This window comes from Thamnophis elegans, chromosome 2 (genome assembly GCF_009769535.1).
Source record: "Thamnophis elegans isolate rThaEle1 chromosome 2, rThaEle1.pri, whole genome shotgun sequence".
Lineage (NCBI taxonomy): Eukaryota > Metazoa > Chordata > Lepidosauria > Squamata > Colubridae > Thamnophis > Thamnophis elegans.
The window spans coordinates 173,979,488-173,990,854 of NC_045542.1; the positions used below are offsets into that span (position 1 = coordinate 173,979,488).

The 11,367-nt window shown below is 45.0% G+C and overlaps 1 long non-coding RNA gene across 1 annotated transcript; it reads left to right on the forward strand.

The window, feature by feature from the left end:
- Window positions 1–7,049: 7,049 nt before the first annotated feature.
- Window positions 7,050–10,110, forward strand: LOC116502962. Its single transcript, XR_004254632.1, has 3 exons — window positions 7,050–7,133; window positions 8,917–9,041; window positions 9,912–10,110. It is a non-coding gene; the product is annotated as an uncharacterized LOC116502962 (long non-coding RNA).
- Window positions 10,111–11,367: the final 1,257 nt, after the last annotated feature.

The following is an 11,367-nucleotide window of genomic DNA, read 5'->3' on the forward strand; positions in this document are numbered from 1 at the left end:
ATAATTAGTAAAAGTACTTTTGATTTCCAACCCATGGAATCTCTTAGTCTTTCTTTCCTAATTATGTAATGGAGTGATGCTGACAGGAACAGCTTGGAGATGGGCTCCACTTGGTAGAGTTTCACATTCTTTTCCCAAGTTAGGTGACCTTGAACACCAGAAGCACTTCTTGTTTCCATCAAACCTATCACCCCTCTTCCCTCTCATTTCTCATCTCTATATTCCAATTTTCCCCCTCTCCCCTCTAACAATTTATGACAGGATGACAGTAAAATGCAGAGCTGACAATGGCAGATCTGACATGCAGTCTAAAAGAAATCAGTCACAGATTTCTTCTTTCATTACAATTTTATTCTATTTTAATCACACTAATAGAATATGTAATTAATAAATGTAACTACCGTTTCCCATCAATAATTTGTTATTGTTTTCTTTGATGATCCCTGATTTTCTGCTTAGTCTTTTCCACAGTCCCAATGTGTGGAAAATTGTCATCCTGGATTTGTCAAACAGGTTCGGGAAGGAGAGTCAGTTTGCTGCTATGACTGTGTTCCTTGTCCAGAGGGGACCATCTCAGCTCAGGAAGGTGGGTGACAGCAGAGGAAAAGGTGCTGGATTCATCCAGAGTATTTTGATCAATGTGCATGTTAAAAGAGAAACATTGAAACATGACTATTTGATTGTACTTAATTTTCATCATGCCCAACCGTTTGATTATATTCCTAACATGCCCAATTTCTTCCATAATGGTAGAAATAACAAAAATATCTTGAAGGATGAGAAAGCAAGATATAGAAGGATATCGTCAATTGACCAAGCTTACTTTGTCAAAGGAAATCTCTTTTCTACTTGTCAGTTTTGAAGTGTCCTTCCATTTTGCATCCTTAGGAACCTCTGAATTCTTTGAATTGAGGAATGGCTTCATTTCAGATGATAAAAATAGCATTACTTTTTGTTTTCCCAGATACTGAAACATGCACCAAGTGCCCAGAAGATAAGTATCCAACTGAGAACAGAGTCCAATGTATCCCCAAAAGAATAATCTTCCTATCCTATGAAGAACATCTGGGAATTATCCTCGTCACTTTTGCCCTATGCCTGTTTCTAATCACAGGCTTAATTTTAATCCTATTCATTAAATATCGAGAGACTCCCATTGTCAAAGCCAACAACCGGGATCTCTCCTACATCTTCCTGGTCTCCCTCCTCCTTTGCTTCTTGTCTCCTTTTCTCTTCATTGGTCAACCAAGAAAAGCCACCTGCCTTCTCCGACAAACTGTTTTCAGCATCATCTTCTCAACTGGTATTTCTTCTCTCTTGGCCAAAACCATCACGGTGGTGCTGGCTTTCATGGCCACAAAACCAGGAAACCGAGTGAAAAGATGGCTGGGGAAGAGCTTGGCCAACTCCATCATCCTTTCATGTTCTGCTACCCAAATTACCATCTGTTCCATCTGGCTGGGAGTTTCTCCTCCATTTCCTGACTCTGACCTCTATTCCCAGCCTGGAGAAATTATCCTGCAATGCAATGAAGGGTTTGTTGTCATGTTCTATATCACCCTTAGTTACATGGGCTTCCTGGCTGCCATCTGCTTGACAGTGGCTTTCCTGGCCAGGAATCTTCCTGGGACCTTCAATGAAGCCAAGCTGATCACCTTCAGCATGTTGATTTTCTGCAGTGTCTGGATCTCCTTTGTGCCCACTTACCTGAGCACCAAAGGGAAATATTCAGTGACTGTGCAGGTCTTCTCCATCTTGGCTTCCAGTGCTGGTCTGCTGGTCTGCATCTTCATCCCCAAGTGTTATGTTATTATTCTGAGGCCAGACATGAATACAAAGGAGCAACTTACAACAAGGAGAAATGTAGAAAAATGAAAAATGTTATCATTCAACATGCTCCAATTGCCCAATCGTAGATATTAGTTCAAGTTGTTCAATGGGCCAACAATAGCCTCAAAAAATGGGCCAAGAAAAATCTTGAAAATGGGCCACAAAAAATTCAAAAATGGGCCAAAAAAACCCCCATCCGAAGTGAGCTGAAAAAAGCCTCCAAAACAGTCTGAAAAAAGCTTCCAAAATGGGCAAAAGAAAGGCCTGAAAAAGGGGTCTGTAGAGGCCAAAATGTGGCCAGGGGGTGTGTGGTGCTTCAACAATATTCGGTGTATACGATGCACAGACATTTTCACCCCTTTGGGGAGATTAATTATAGTCTGAAAAATACAGTATGTCACTTCTTGATTCAGGAGCTTACAGTTGTTAGGAATGTAATCTAACAGTTGGGTTGACAATATATAAACCATGATAGTAATATTGTATCTTTAATTACCTCTGTAAATGTGATTGGTTGCTGTTTCCTCAAGCGGCCATAAGATGGAGACAGGCTGATTGTTAGATGCTGATTGTTGGATGATGGTTGTAGATGTGTCGTGTATTGAGCAGTGTGAATTACTGTGAGTTTTGCAATGATTTTGGTGTACTGAACTGTTTATATGGTTCTGGACTGTATTTGTGGGATTGTCCCTTAACTGCGAACGTTGATGATTAACTGTCTTAACCGTGTATGAATTGGGCTCTGCATACCTCTATTCCCACCGAAGTAAAACACTATCTGCTTCACAATTCAGTGTCTCCGTATGCTGGTTTATGCGTTCTTCTATACCACTCTCACTACGCTTCTCTGCACGGACACTAACAGGGGGCTTACCTAACACTGGTTATGGGCCCAGGTTATACCAGACGTAGCTAAAGGAGAGTTCATGTTGATACCCAATACCGTAAGAGAATTTTGCAAGGACAAATCTGCCACTTTTGACAGCCTGAAAAGTTAGGGGAGGATCCTTTCTACATTTTGTCCTATGCCTGTTTTGCAACTGTGAATTCCACCCCTTTATTTATTTATTTATTTTGTTGAGTTTGCCACTCACATACAAGATAACAGGAATAAGAATAAACATGAATAAGAACACAGGAAATGGGTAGAAATAAATCGGGACAGTAGGACAGGGACATTAGGCATGCTGGTGCACTTATGCACGCCCCTCCTGACTTCTTAGGAATGGGGTGAAGACGTCAACAGTAGACAGTTTAAGGTTAAAGTTTTGGGGATTTGTGGATATAACAACAGAGTCAGGTTGTGCATTCCAGGCCTTGACCACTCTGTTGCTGAAGTCATATTTTCTGTAATTGAGTTTTGTATGGTTTACATTGAGTTTGTATCTATAGTGTGCTTGTGTATTATTGCGGGTGAAGCTGAATAGCAATAGCAATAGCAGTAGCCTTATATACCGCTTCATAGGCCTTTCAGGCCTCTCTAAGCGGTTTACAGAGAGTCAGCATATTGCCCCCAACAATCTGGGTCCTCATTTTACCCACCTCGGAAGGATGGAAGGCTGAGTCAACCCTGAGCCGGTGAGATTTGAACCGCTGAACTGCTGATCTAGCAGTAGCCTGCAGTGCTGCATTTAACCACTGCGCCACCTTGGCTCAATAGTCATTGACAGGTAGGATATTGTAGCAAATAATTTTGTGTACTACGCTTAGGTCAGACAGTAGGTGGTGTAATTCTAGGTTGTCCAAGCCCAAAATTACAAGCCTAGTGGCCTAAGGTATTCGGTTGCGAGTAGTGGAGTACTCTTCTCGTGAAATACCTCTCGACTCTCTCAATCGGGTTAATGTCCGATATACAGTGCGGATTCCAGATAGAGGAGCTGTATTTGAAGATTGGTCTAGCAAATGTTTTGTATGCCTTAGTTTGCAGTACAATATTATCAGAGCAGATTAGGTTAACAACTCATAATGCCTTTTTGGCAATGCAGATACAGGGAACTCTGACAATTAGATCATTTGATATGAGTACTCCAAGGTCCTTGACCAAGTGGGGGGGTCATCTATGTTTTAGGCAGCATCTCTTCCCCTTGTCCCCAAGGTCATTTCCACATATCATTATACTTCATTAATAGATTGTGGCAATTCTGGTGATATAACATATTTTAGAATATTAGTATTAGGAAACAACTTTATGATGTGATAATTAGGAATTTAGATAATACAATACAATAAAATAGCAGAGTTGGAAGGCACCTTGGAGGTCTTCTAGTCCAACCCCCTGCCTAGGCAGGAAACTCTATACCATTCCAGACAAATGGCTATCTAACATCTTCTTAAAGACATTTGTTGTGTTGGGGCATTCACAACTTCTGGAGGCAAGCTGTTCCATTGATTAATTGTTCTCACTGCCAGGAAATTTCTCCTCAGTTCTAAGTTGCTTCTCTCCTTGATTAGTTTCCACCCATTGCTTCTTGTTCTACCCTCAGGTGCCGTGGAGAATAGTTTGACTCCCTCTTCTTTGGGGCAACCCCTGAGATATTGGAACAATGCTATCATGTCTCCCCTAGTCCTTCTTTCTCTTAAACTAAACATACCCAGTTCCTGCAACCGTTCTTCATATGTTTTAGTCTCCAGTCCTTTAATCCTCTTTGTTGCTCTTCTCTGCACTCTTTCTAGAGTCTCCACATCTTTTCTACTTCATGGCGTCCAAAACTGAATGCCGTAGTCCAAGTGTGGCCTTACCAAGGCCTTATAAAGTGGTATTAACCCTTCACGTGATCTTGATTCTATTCCTCTGTTGATGCAGCCTAGAACTGTGTTGGCTTTTTTGGCAGCTGCTGTACAATTTCCTCTCTTTATTTTTTTTAAGACAATACTTTGATTTCTTTTTTATTTCCATTCTTTAATCCAATTTCATAATATAGAATACAATTTTCGGTCTTGATTTTTGGCTGTTTTTCACCCTCCGGAGGCCAGAGACTTCCAGTTTGGGCTGTTTTTCGCCCTCCTGAAGCTTTTGTTTGCCAAACGTGCAAACAGGAAGTTGGAAAATGGGCCGTTTCTGGCCTCCGGAGCACCTCCGGGGGTTGGGGGAGGGAGAGAGACGAGATCGCTTTCGCCTTCCCCAGGCTCCTAGAAAGCCCCTGCAGCCTGGGGAGGGTGAAAAATGGGCCTACCGGGCCCACCAGAAGTTGGAAAACAGGCCGTTTTTGGCCAATGGAGGGCCTCCACATTTTCTCCCTCTCTAGGCTCCAAGAAAGCCATGCGCGCATGCATGGGGAAGCAGGGGGTGCTGTGTGCATGCGCAGGAGGCATGTCTCAATAGGGGGGTGTTAAATTATGGGGTGGCCACAGGAACCACCACGATAGCACGCATGCTTTTGGCACCCGAGGCGAAAAAGGCTCGCCATCACTGGTATTGAGTCTTTTACTTGGGTAGCGGGTTGGACTGGAAGACTCCAGTGATAGAGAACCCACAACTTTAAGGTAAGTTTGCCTTAGTCTAGGTAGCTTCTCTCCTTGGTTAGTTTCCATCGTTTCTTGTCTTGCCTTCCGGTGCTTTGGAAAATAGTTTGACACACACACCCCCAATCTCTGTAGGAGCCCCTCAAATATTGGAAGAGTGCTCTCATGTCTCCCCTGGCCCTTCTTTTCACTAGACTAGCCAGGCCCAATGCCTGTTCATTGTATGTTTTAGCCTCCAGCCCCACCCAATCATCTTGGTTGCTCTTCTCTGCACGTGTCTTAGTATCTTTTTTTATGTTGTGGCGACCAGAACTGGATGCAGAATTCCAATTCCAGTTCTAGCACCATTTTAAATATTCCAGTATTTATTCCTTTCCCCCTCCCTCCCCCTTCTGTCTTCCCTCCACCACTGTGTTCCTCAACCCTCCCTCCCTTTCTCTTCCTTCTTTCTCTTCCTTCTTTCTTTTGTTCCTTTTTTCTTCCTTCCTTTCCTTCATCTTTCTTTTTTCTTCCCCCTACCTCTCCCTCCCCTTCCTCCTTCTTCTCCTCCCCGTTGCTCAACCCTCCCTCCCTCTTCCTTCCTTTTTTCTTTCCTTCCTTCCTCTTTTTATTTCTTTCTTTCCTTCCTTTACATTTCTTTCTTCCCCTCTCCTCCCTTTCCCCGTGTTCCTCAACCCTGCCTCTCTCTTTCTTTTTCATTCATTCTTTCTTTCTTCTTTCATTCCTTTTTTCCTTCCCTCCTTTTTTACTCTTTTTATTTATTTATTTCCTTCATCTTTTTTCCTCCCTCCTCTCCATGTTCCTCAACCCTCCCTACCTCCCTCTTTCTTTTTCTTCTTTCTTTCTTCTTTCCCTCTTCCTTCCTTCTTTCTTTCCCTCTTCCTTCCTTCTTTCTCTTTCCTCTTTTTTTGTTCTTTTCTTTTTTCTTCCTTCCTTACTTTCTTCTGTCTTTCCTTCTTTCCTCTTTCTTTCTTCCTCCCTTCCCCTTCCCTTGCTCCTTCTTCTTCCCTCTCCAGTGTTCCTCAACGCTCCCTCCCTCTCTTTTTTCTATCGTTCTCTTTCCTTCTTCCTTCCTCTCTTTCTTCTTTCTTTTGTTCCTTTCCTTCATCTTTCTTCCTTCCTCTCTCTCTCCCCATGTTCCTCAACCCTCCCTCCTTCTCTCTTTCTTCCTTCTTTCCTTTTTTCATTCCCTTCTTCCTTCCTTTCTTTCCTTCCTTTATCTTTCTTTCTTCCCCCACTCCCTCCCTCCTTCTTCCTCCCTCCCCGTGTTCCTCAAACTTTCCTCCCTCTCTCTTTCTTCCTTTCATTTTCTTCTTCCTTCCTCTTCCTTTCTTTCCATCCTTTCTCTTTCTCTCCCACCTCCCTTTCTTCTCTTTCACGTGTGACAAATGCACAGTGTGGCGGCGAGAAAAGCAGAAGAAAGAAAGCGCTCCTCCCGCCCCCTCCTCAAGCCAGCCTCCTCTTCACCAAATGCCCCCACTGCGGAGAGGGGAAGGGGCTGTAGGGGAGGGGGCTCTTTGAATCCCCACGGCTGCCTCCCCTCCCTTACCCTAAGTGACGCGGGGGGGGGAGCGGCTTCCCCAAAGGCTCATTGAAAGAGGAGCGAAATCCCCGGATCAGCAAGGCGGCGCCCACCTGGTGGCCGTTGGCCAGATGTGGCTGCAGCGGCGGGAGGAAGAGAAGGCGCTGGGAAGGGCGACTCCGCCTCTCTAGGACGCCCCGCTTCCTGCCTTTAACCCCTTAGCCAAGGGAGAATCCCGGGGGGCGCCTCCCCGAAAGATCGGAGCCGGGGCGTGCGAGGGGACGCGGAAAGCGGGGCTGCCATCCGGATCCCTCCGGAGGTGGGTCGGCGAGGCTTTTGCATGATCAGCTACGGGACGGGGTGGGGGAAGGTGCTGCTGGAGGGCCGCCCTCCCTGGAGGGGTCTGCGGGAGAAAGAGGAGGGGGGAGTTGGAAGGGCCCGTGTCTGCTTGCAAGACTGCGGAGCCCCCTTTGGACCCGGATCCCTCCGGCAGAAGCCCCTCTGCCCGGGCCTGGCTGGGGGCCTGGGGTGGGGAGGGGGAGGCAAGAAGGAGAGTGGGGGTCTAGGAGGATTTGGGGGGGGAGAAGGAGAGTGGGTGTCTAGGAGGATTTTGGGGGAGAAGGAGAGTGGGGGGTCTAGGTGGATTTGGGGGGAGAAGGAGAGTGGGGGTCTAGGAGGATTTGGGGGGAAGAAGGAGAGTGGGGGTCTAGGAGGATTTGGGGGGAGAAGGAGAGTGGGGGTCTAGGAGGATTTGGGGGGAGGAGAGTGGGGGTCTAGGAGGATTTGGGGAGAAGGAGAGTGGGGGTCTAGGAGGATTTTGTGGGAGAAGGAGAGTGGGGGTCTAGGAGGATTTTGGGGGGAGAAGGAGAGTGGGGGTCTAGGAGGATTTGGGGGGAGAAGGAGAGTGGGGGTCTAGGAGGATTTTGGGGGGAGAAGGAGAGTGGGGGTCTAGGAGGATTTGGGGGGAGAAGGAGAGTGGGGGTCTAGGAGGATTTGGGGGGAGAGGGAGAGTGGGGGTCTAGGAGGATATTGGGGGAGAGTGAGAGTGGGGGTCGAGGAGGATTTGGGGGAAAGGAGAGTGGGGGTCTAGGAGGATTTTGGGGGAGAAGGAGAGTGGGGGTCTGGGAGGATTTGGGGGGAAGGAGAGTGGGGGTCTAGGAGGATTTGGGGGAAGGAGAGTGGGGGTCTAGGAGGATATGGGGGGAGAGGGAGAGTGGGGGTCTAGGAGGATTTGGGGGGAAGGAGAGTGGGGGTCTAGGAGGATTTTGGGGGAGAAGGAGAATGGGGGTCTAGGAGGATTTTGGGGGAGAAGGAGAGTGGGGGTCTAGGATGATTTTGGGGGAGAAGGAGAGTGGGGGTCTAGGATGATTTTGGGGGAGAAGGAGAGTGGGGGGTCTAGGATGATTTTGGGGGAGAAGGAGCGTGGGGGTCTATCAGGATTTGGGGGGGAAGAAGGAGAGTGGTGGTCAGGAGGATTTCAGTTCTCCCTAGTAGATGGAACCCAACAATGTAGCGGACAAAGCAGAAAAGGTGGCAAGTAGCTGGAAAGAGTTTGGCCGGAAGGGAGATCCTGGAAGGAGGACCTCTGCCAGGATGGTCCGTCAGGGACAAACATCACAGATTCTGAGGACTTCCTAGAGTTTGGTTCTCCCAGAGAAGATAGAAGCCAATGATGTGGCGGGCAAAGCAGAAAGGGTGGTGAGCCGGGAAAAGCTTGGCCAGCAGGCCCGGCAGGAGATCGTGGAAGGAGGAACTCTCCCGAAGGGTGTCCGTCAGGAACGGCCATTGAGGGGCTCCTGCGAAAAATGGCTGTATTTGGTGTATAAGACACACCAACATCTTTTGGGGGGGGGAGGTGCATCTTATATTCTGAAAAATACGGTAGTTTGGTAATGAAACAGCTGCAAGAAAACAACCAAGCTCAGAGAACACCAACTCCCACAGTTCAACGGGGAGCTACACAATCATTGAATTTTAGAATTTTTTTTGGGATGGATGGGACTTAGAGATGGTGGGGATGGATTGTCCGTGACGGAAGATGAGGAATCTTCCGTTTGTTGTCATCCAGCCCCCTAATTTTCCTTTTCGGTCTTCGTGAGCAGGGAGGCTCCAGTCAGGTGGACCCACCCCACCAAAGCGAAGCAAAGGGAGAACAATCGCTTCCTTCTCGGGTGAAGTTTTTTTAGGAAGACCTCTTGGAAGGAAGACGCTCAAGATAGATCACCAGGTACGTGACTATCAAAGATCGAAAGCTCAAAGATGTCACAGTCCTCCCTTCATGATGATCATTTATCGTGTTTCAGGTAGTCCTGAACCTATGACCACAATTGAATCTAAAATTTTATTTTGCATAGCAAGACAGTTAAGTGAATTTTGCCCCACTCTACGATTTTTCTTGTTGCAGTTGTTAAGTGAATCACTGCAGGTGTTAAATTACTAACACGGTTGTTAAGTGAATCTGGCTTCCTCCATTGACTTTGCTAGTCTACTGTCAGAAGGTTGCAAAATGTCAGATGGTCGCACAAAGTGATCACGTGATTCCAGGACCCTGCAACCATCATAAATATGAACCAGCTGCCAAGCATCTGAATTTTGATCATGTGACCATGGGGATGCTGCAACGGTCATAAGTGAAAAACTGTCTTAAGTCACTTTTTTCAGTGGTGTAACTTTGAATAGTCACTAAATGAACCGTTGTAAGTTGAGGACTACCTGTATGCTGGTTGAAGTACTGAAATGTCTTTGTTATATTTTGTAAATGTAAAATGTTTCTGTTCCTCAGCATCTTGGGTAGATGACGTCAGTGCCTCACCAGCCATAAACCTCACTGCACATCACTGGTTTTAACAATGAAGGAAGAGAATCTTGCAGATGCTAATCAACTCCCATTAGAAGTAACTGATTAACTAATGGAAGTTGATCTTCAGTGCCCCACCCAGTTCCTGTGTGAAAGGTCTTAAAAGATTTACACTTCTTTTATATATATATATATATATATATATATATATATATATATATATATATATATATATATATATATATATATATATATATATATATATATTCTTTTTCTTTTTCTCACTCATTCCCCCCATAGAAGGAGATGAGCAGGAAATTGTGAACGATCAGAAACTAGATATAGCGATGTCAGAAACATTGGAGGAAGAAGTGGGACAGGAGACTTCTGAATACCAGTGGAGCTCAAAGATACACGAGGAATACCACCTTCAGTATATGGCTCCGCGAAAGTGTATTAATTCGCCAGACAGTTTCTGTTTCATCTGTGGTGAATATACAGTGTTGAAGCAACAGCAGAATATTACAGACTTTGTGAAAAAAGTATACTTTGCATATTTTGGACTAAAAATTAGAGATCAAGATAAAGTTTGGGTGCCTCATAAAGTGTGCAAACGGTGTGTTGAGGACCTCCGAAATTGGTTCAAGGGTAAGAAAAAATCTTTCCGTTATGGGATTCCTATGGTATGGCGAGAGCAAAAGAACCATAGTGATGACTGTTACTTTTGTTCATGCGATGTGAAAGGGTTTAATTCCAAATGGAAGCAGTCCATTTCATACCCCAATCTTCACTCAGCAATTCGTCCCATCCCCCATAGCACAGATATACCAGTACCCAAGCCCCCTGCTACCTTGGAAGAGATACCTAGCTCCGATGAAGGTGAAGTCATACCTGAACCAGATGACGAATCACATTCTGACTTAGAAAATGATACAAGACCAAAATTGTTTTCTCAGGAGGATATGAATGATTTGGTAAGAGACTTGAATCTTCCCAAAGATGCCGCTGAGTTACTCGGATCAAGGCTGAAAAGCAGGAATTTATTGTTGCCAGGAGTGTCATCTTCCTGGTTCAGACATCGTGAAAAGGAGTCACAGGTTTGTGACTAAAAAGCTGTTTGATTATTTTCATCTAATTTCCATTATTTTGGTGTGCTGAAAATAAATAAAATATTGAAAAAACTCCTAGACGTCAAGATTTGCCACAACATGCAAAATTGTCTTCAAATTTATCAATTTTTTTTAATTTTTGGTATTTTTTTATATTATGGGTTTTTAACCAAATTTAAAGTCCAAATTACTATTAATTAATTCACATAAGTGCATTTAAGATATAAAATGCAACCCCCCCTTAAAGGCTTTGTCCGAATTATGTAAAAAAAAATACAGCACTGTAAATCTGATGATCAGCAATATATACATAAGCTAAGCAAGTTTTAAGTCTGTGCTTCTAATGGCAGAAGGGGTTAATCTTTCCTGAAGAATCCAGTGGGAGGGAGACACAGGGTAGATAGCAGCATCTCTGGTCAGTGCAGGCGGTGTGGCCAGCACTGTGACGTCTCCTGTACAGACACAGAGCTGCTCTCTACTGCATGCCACACTTGTGCACGAATCATCATCAGGTTCTTGGTTCTAGGCTGTTCACACTTTTTCATCGCAATTCATGTTAGCTCGTCATTCTTCAACCGTTATGTTATGGTTCTGCAAAAGTGTATTAATTTCCCAGGCAGTTTCTATTTCATCTGTGGTGAATATGC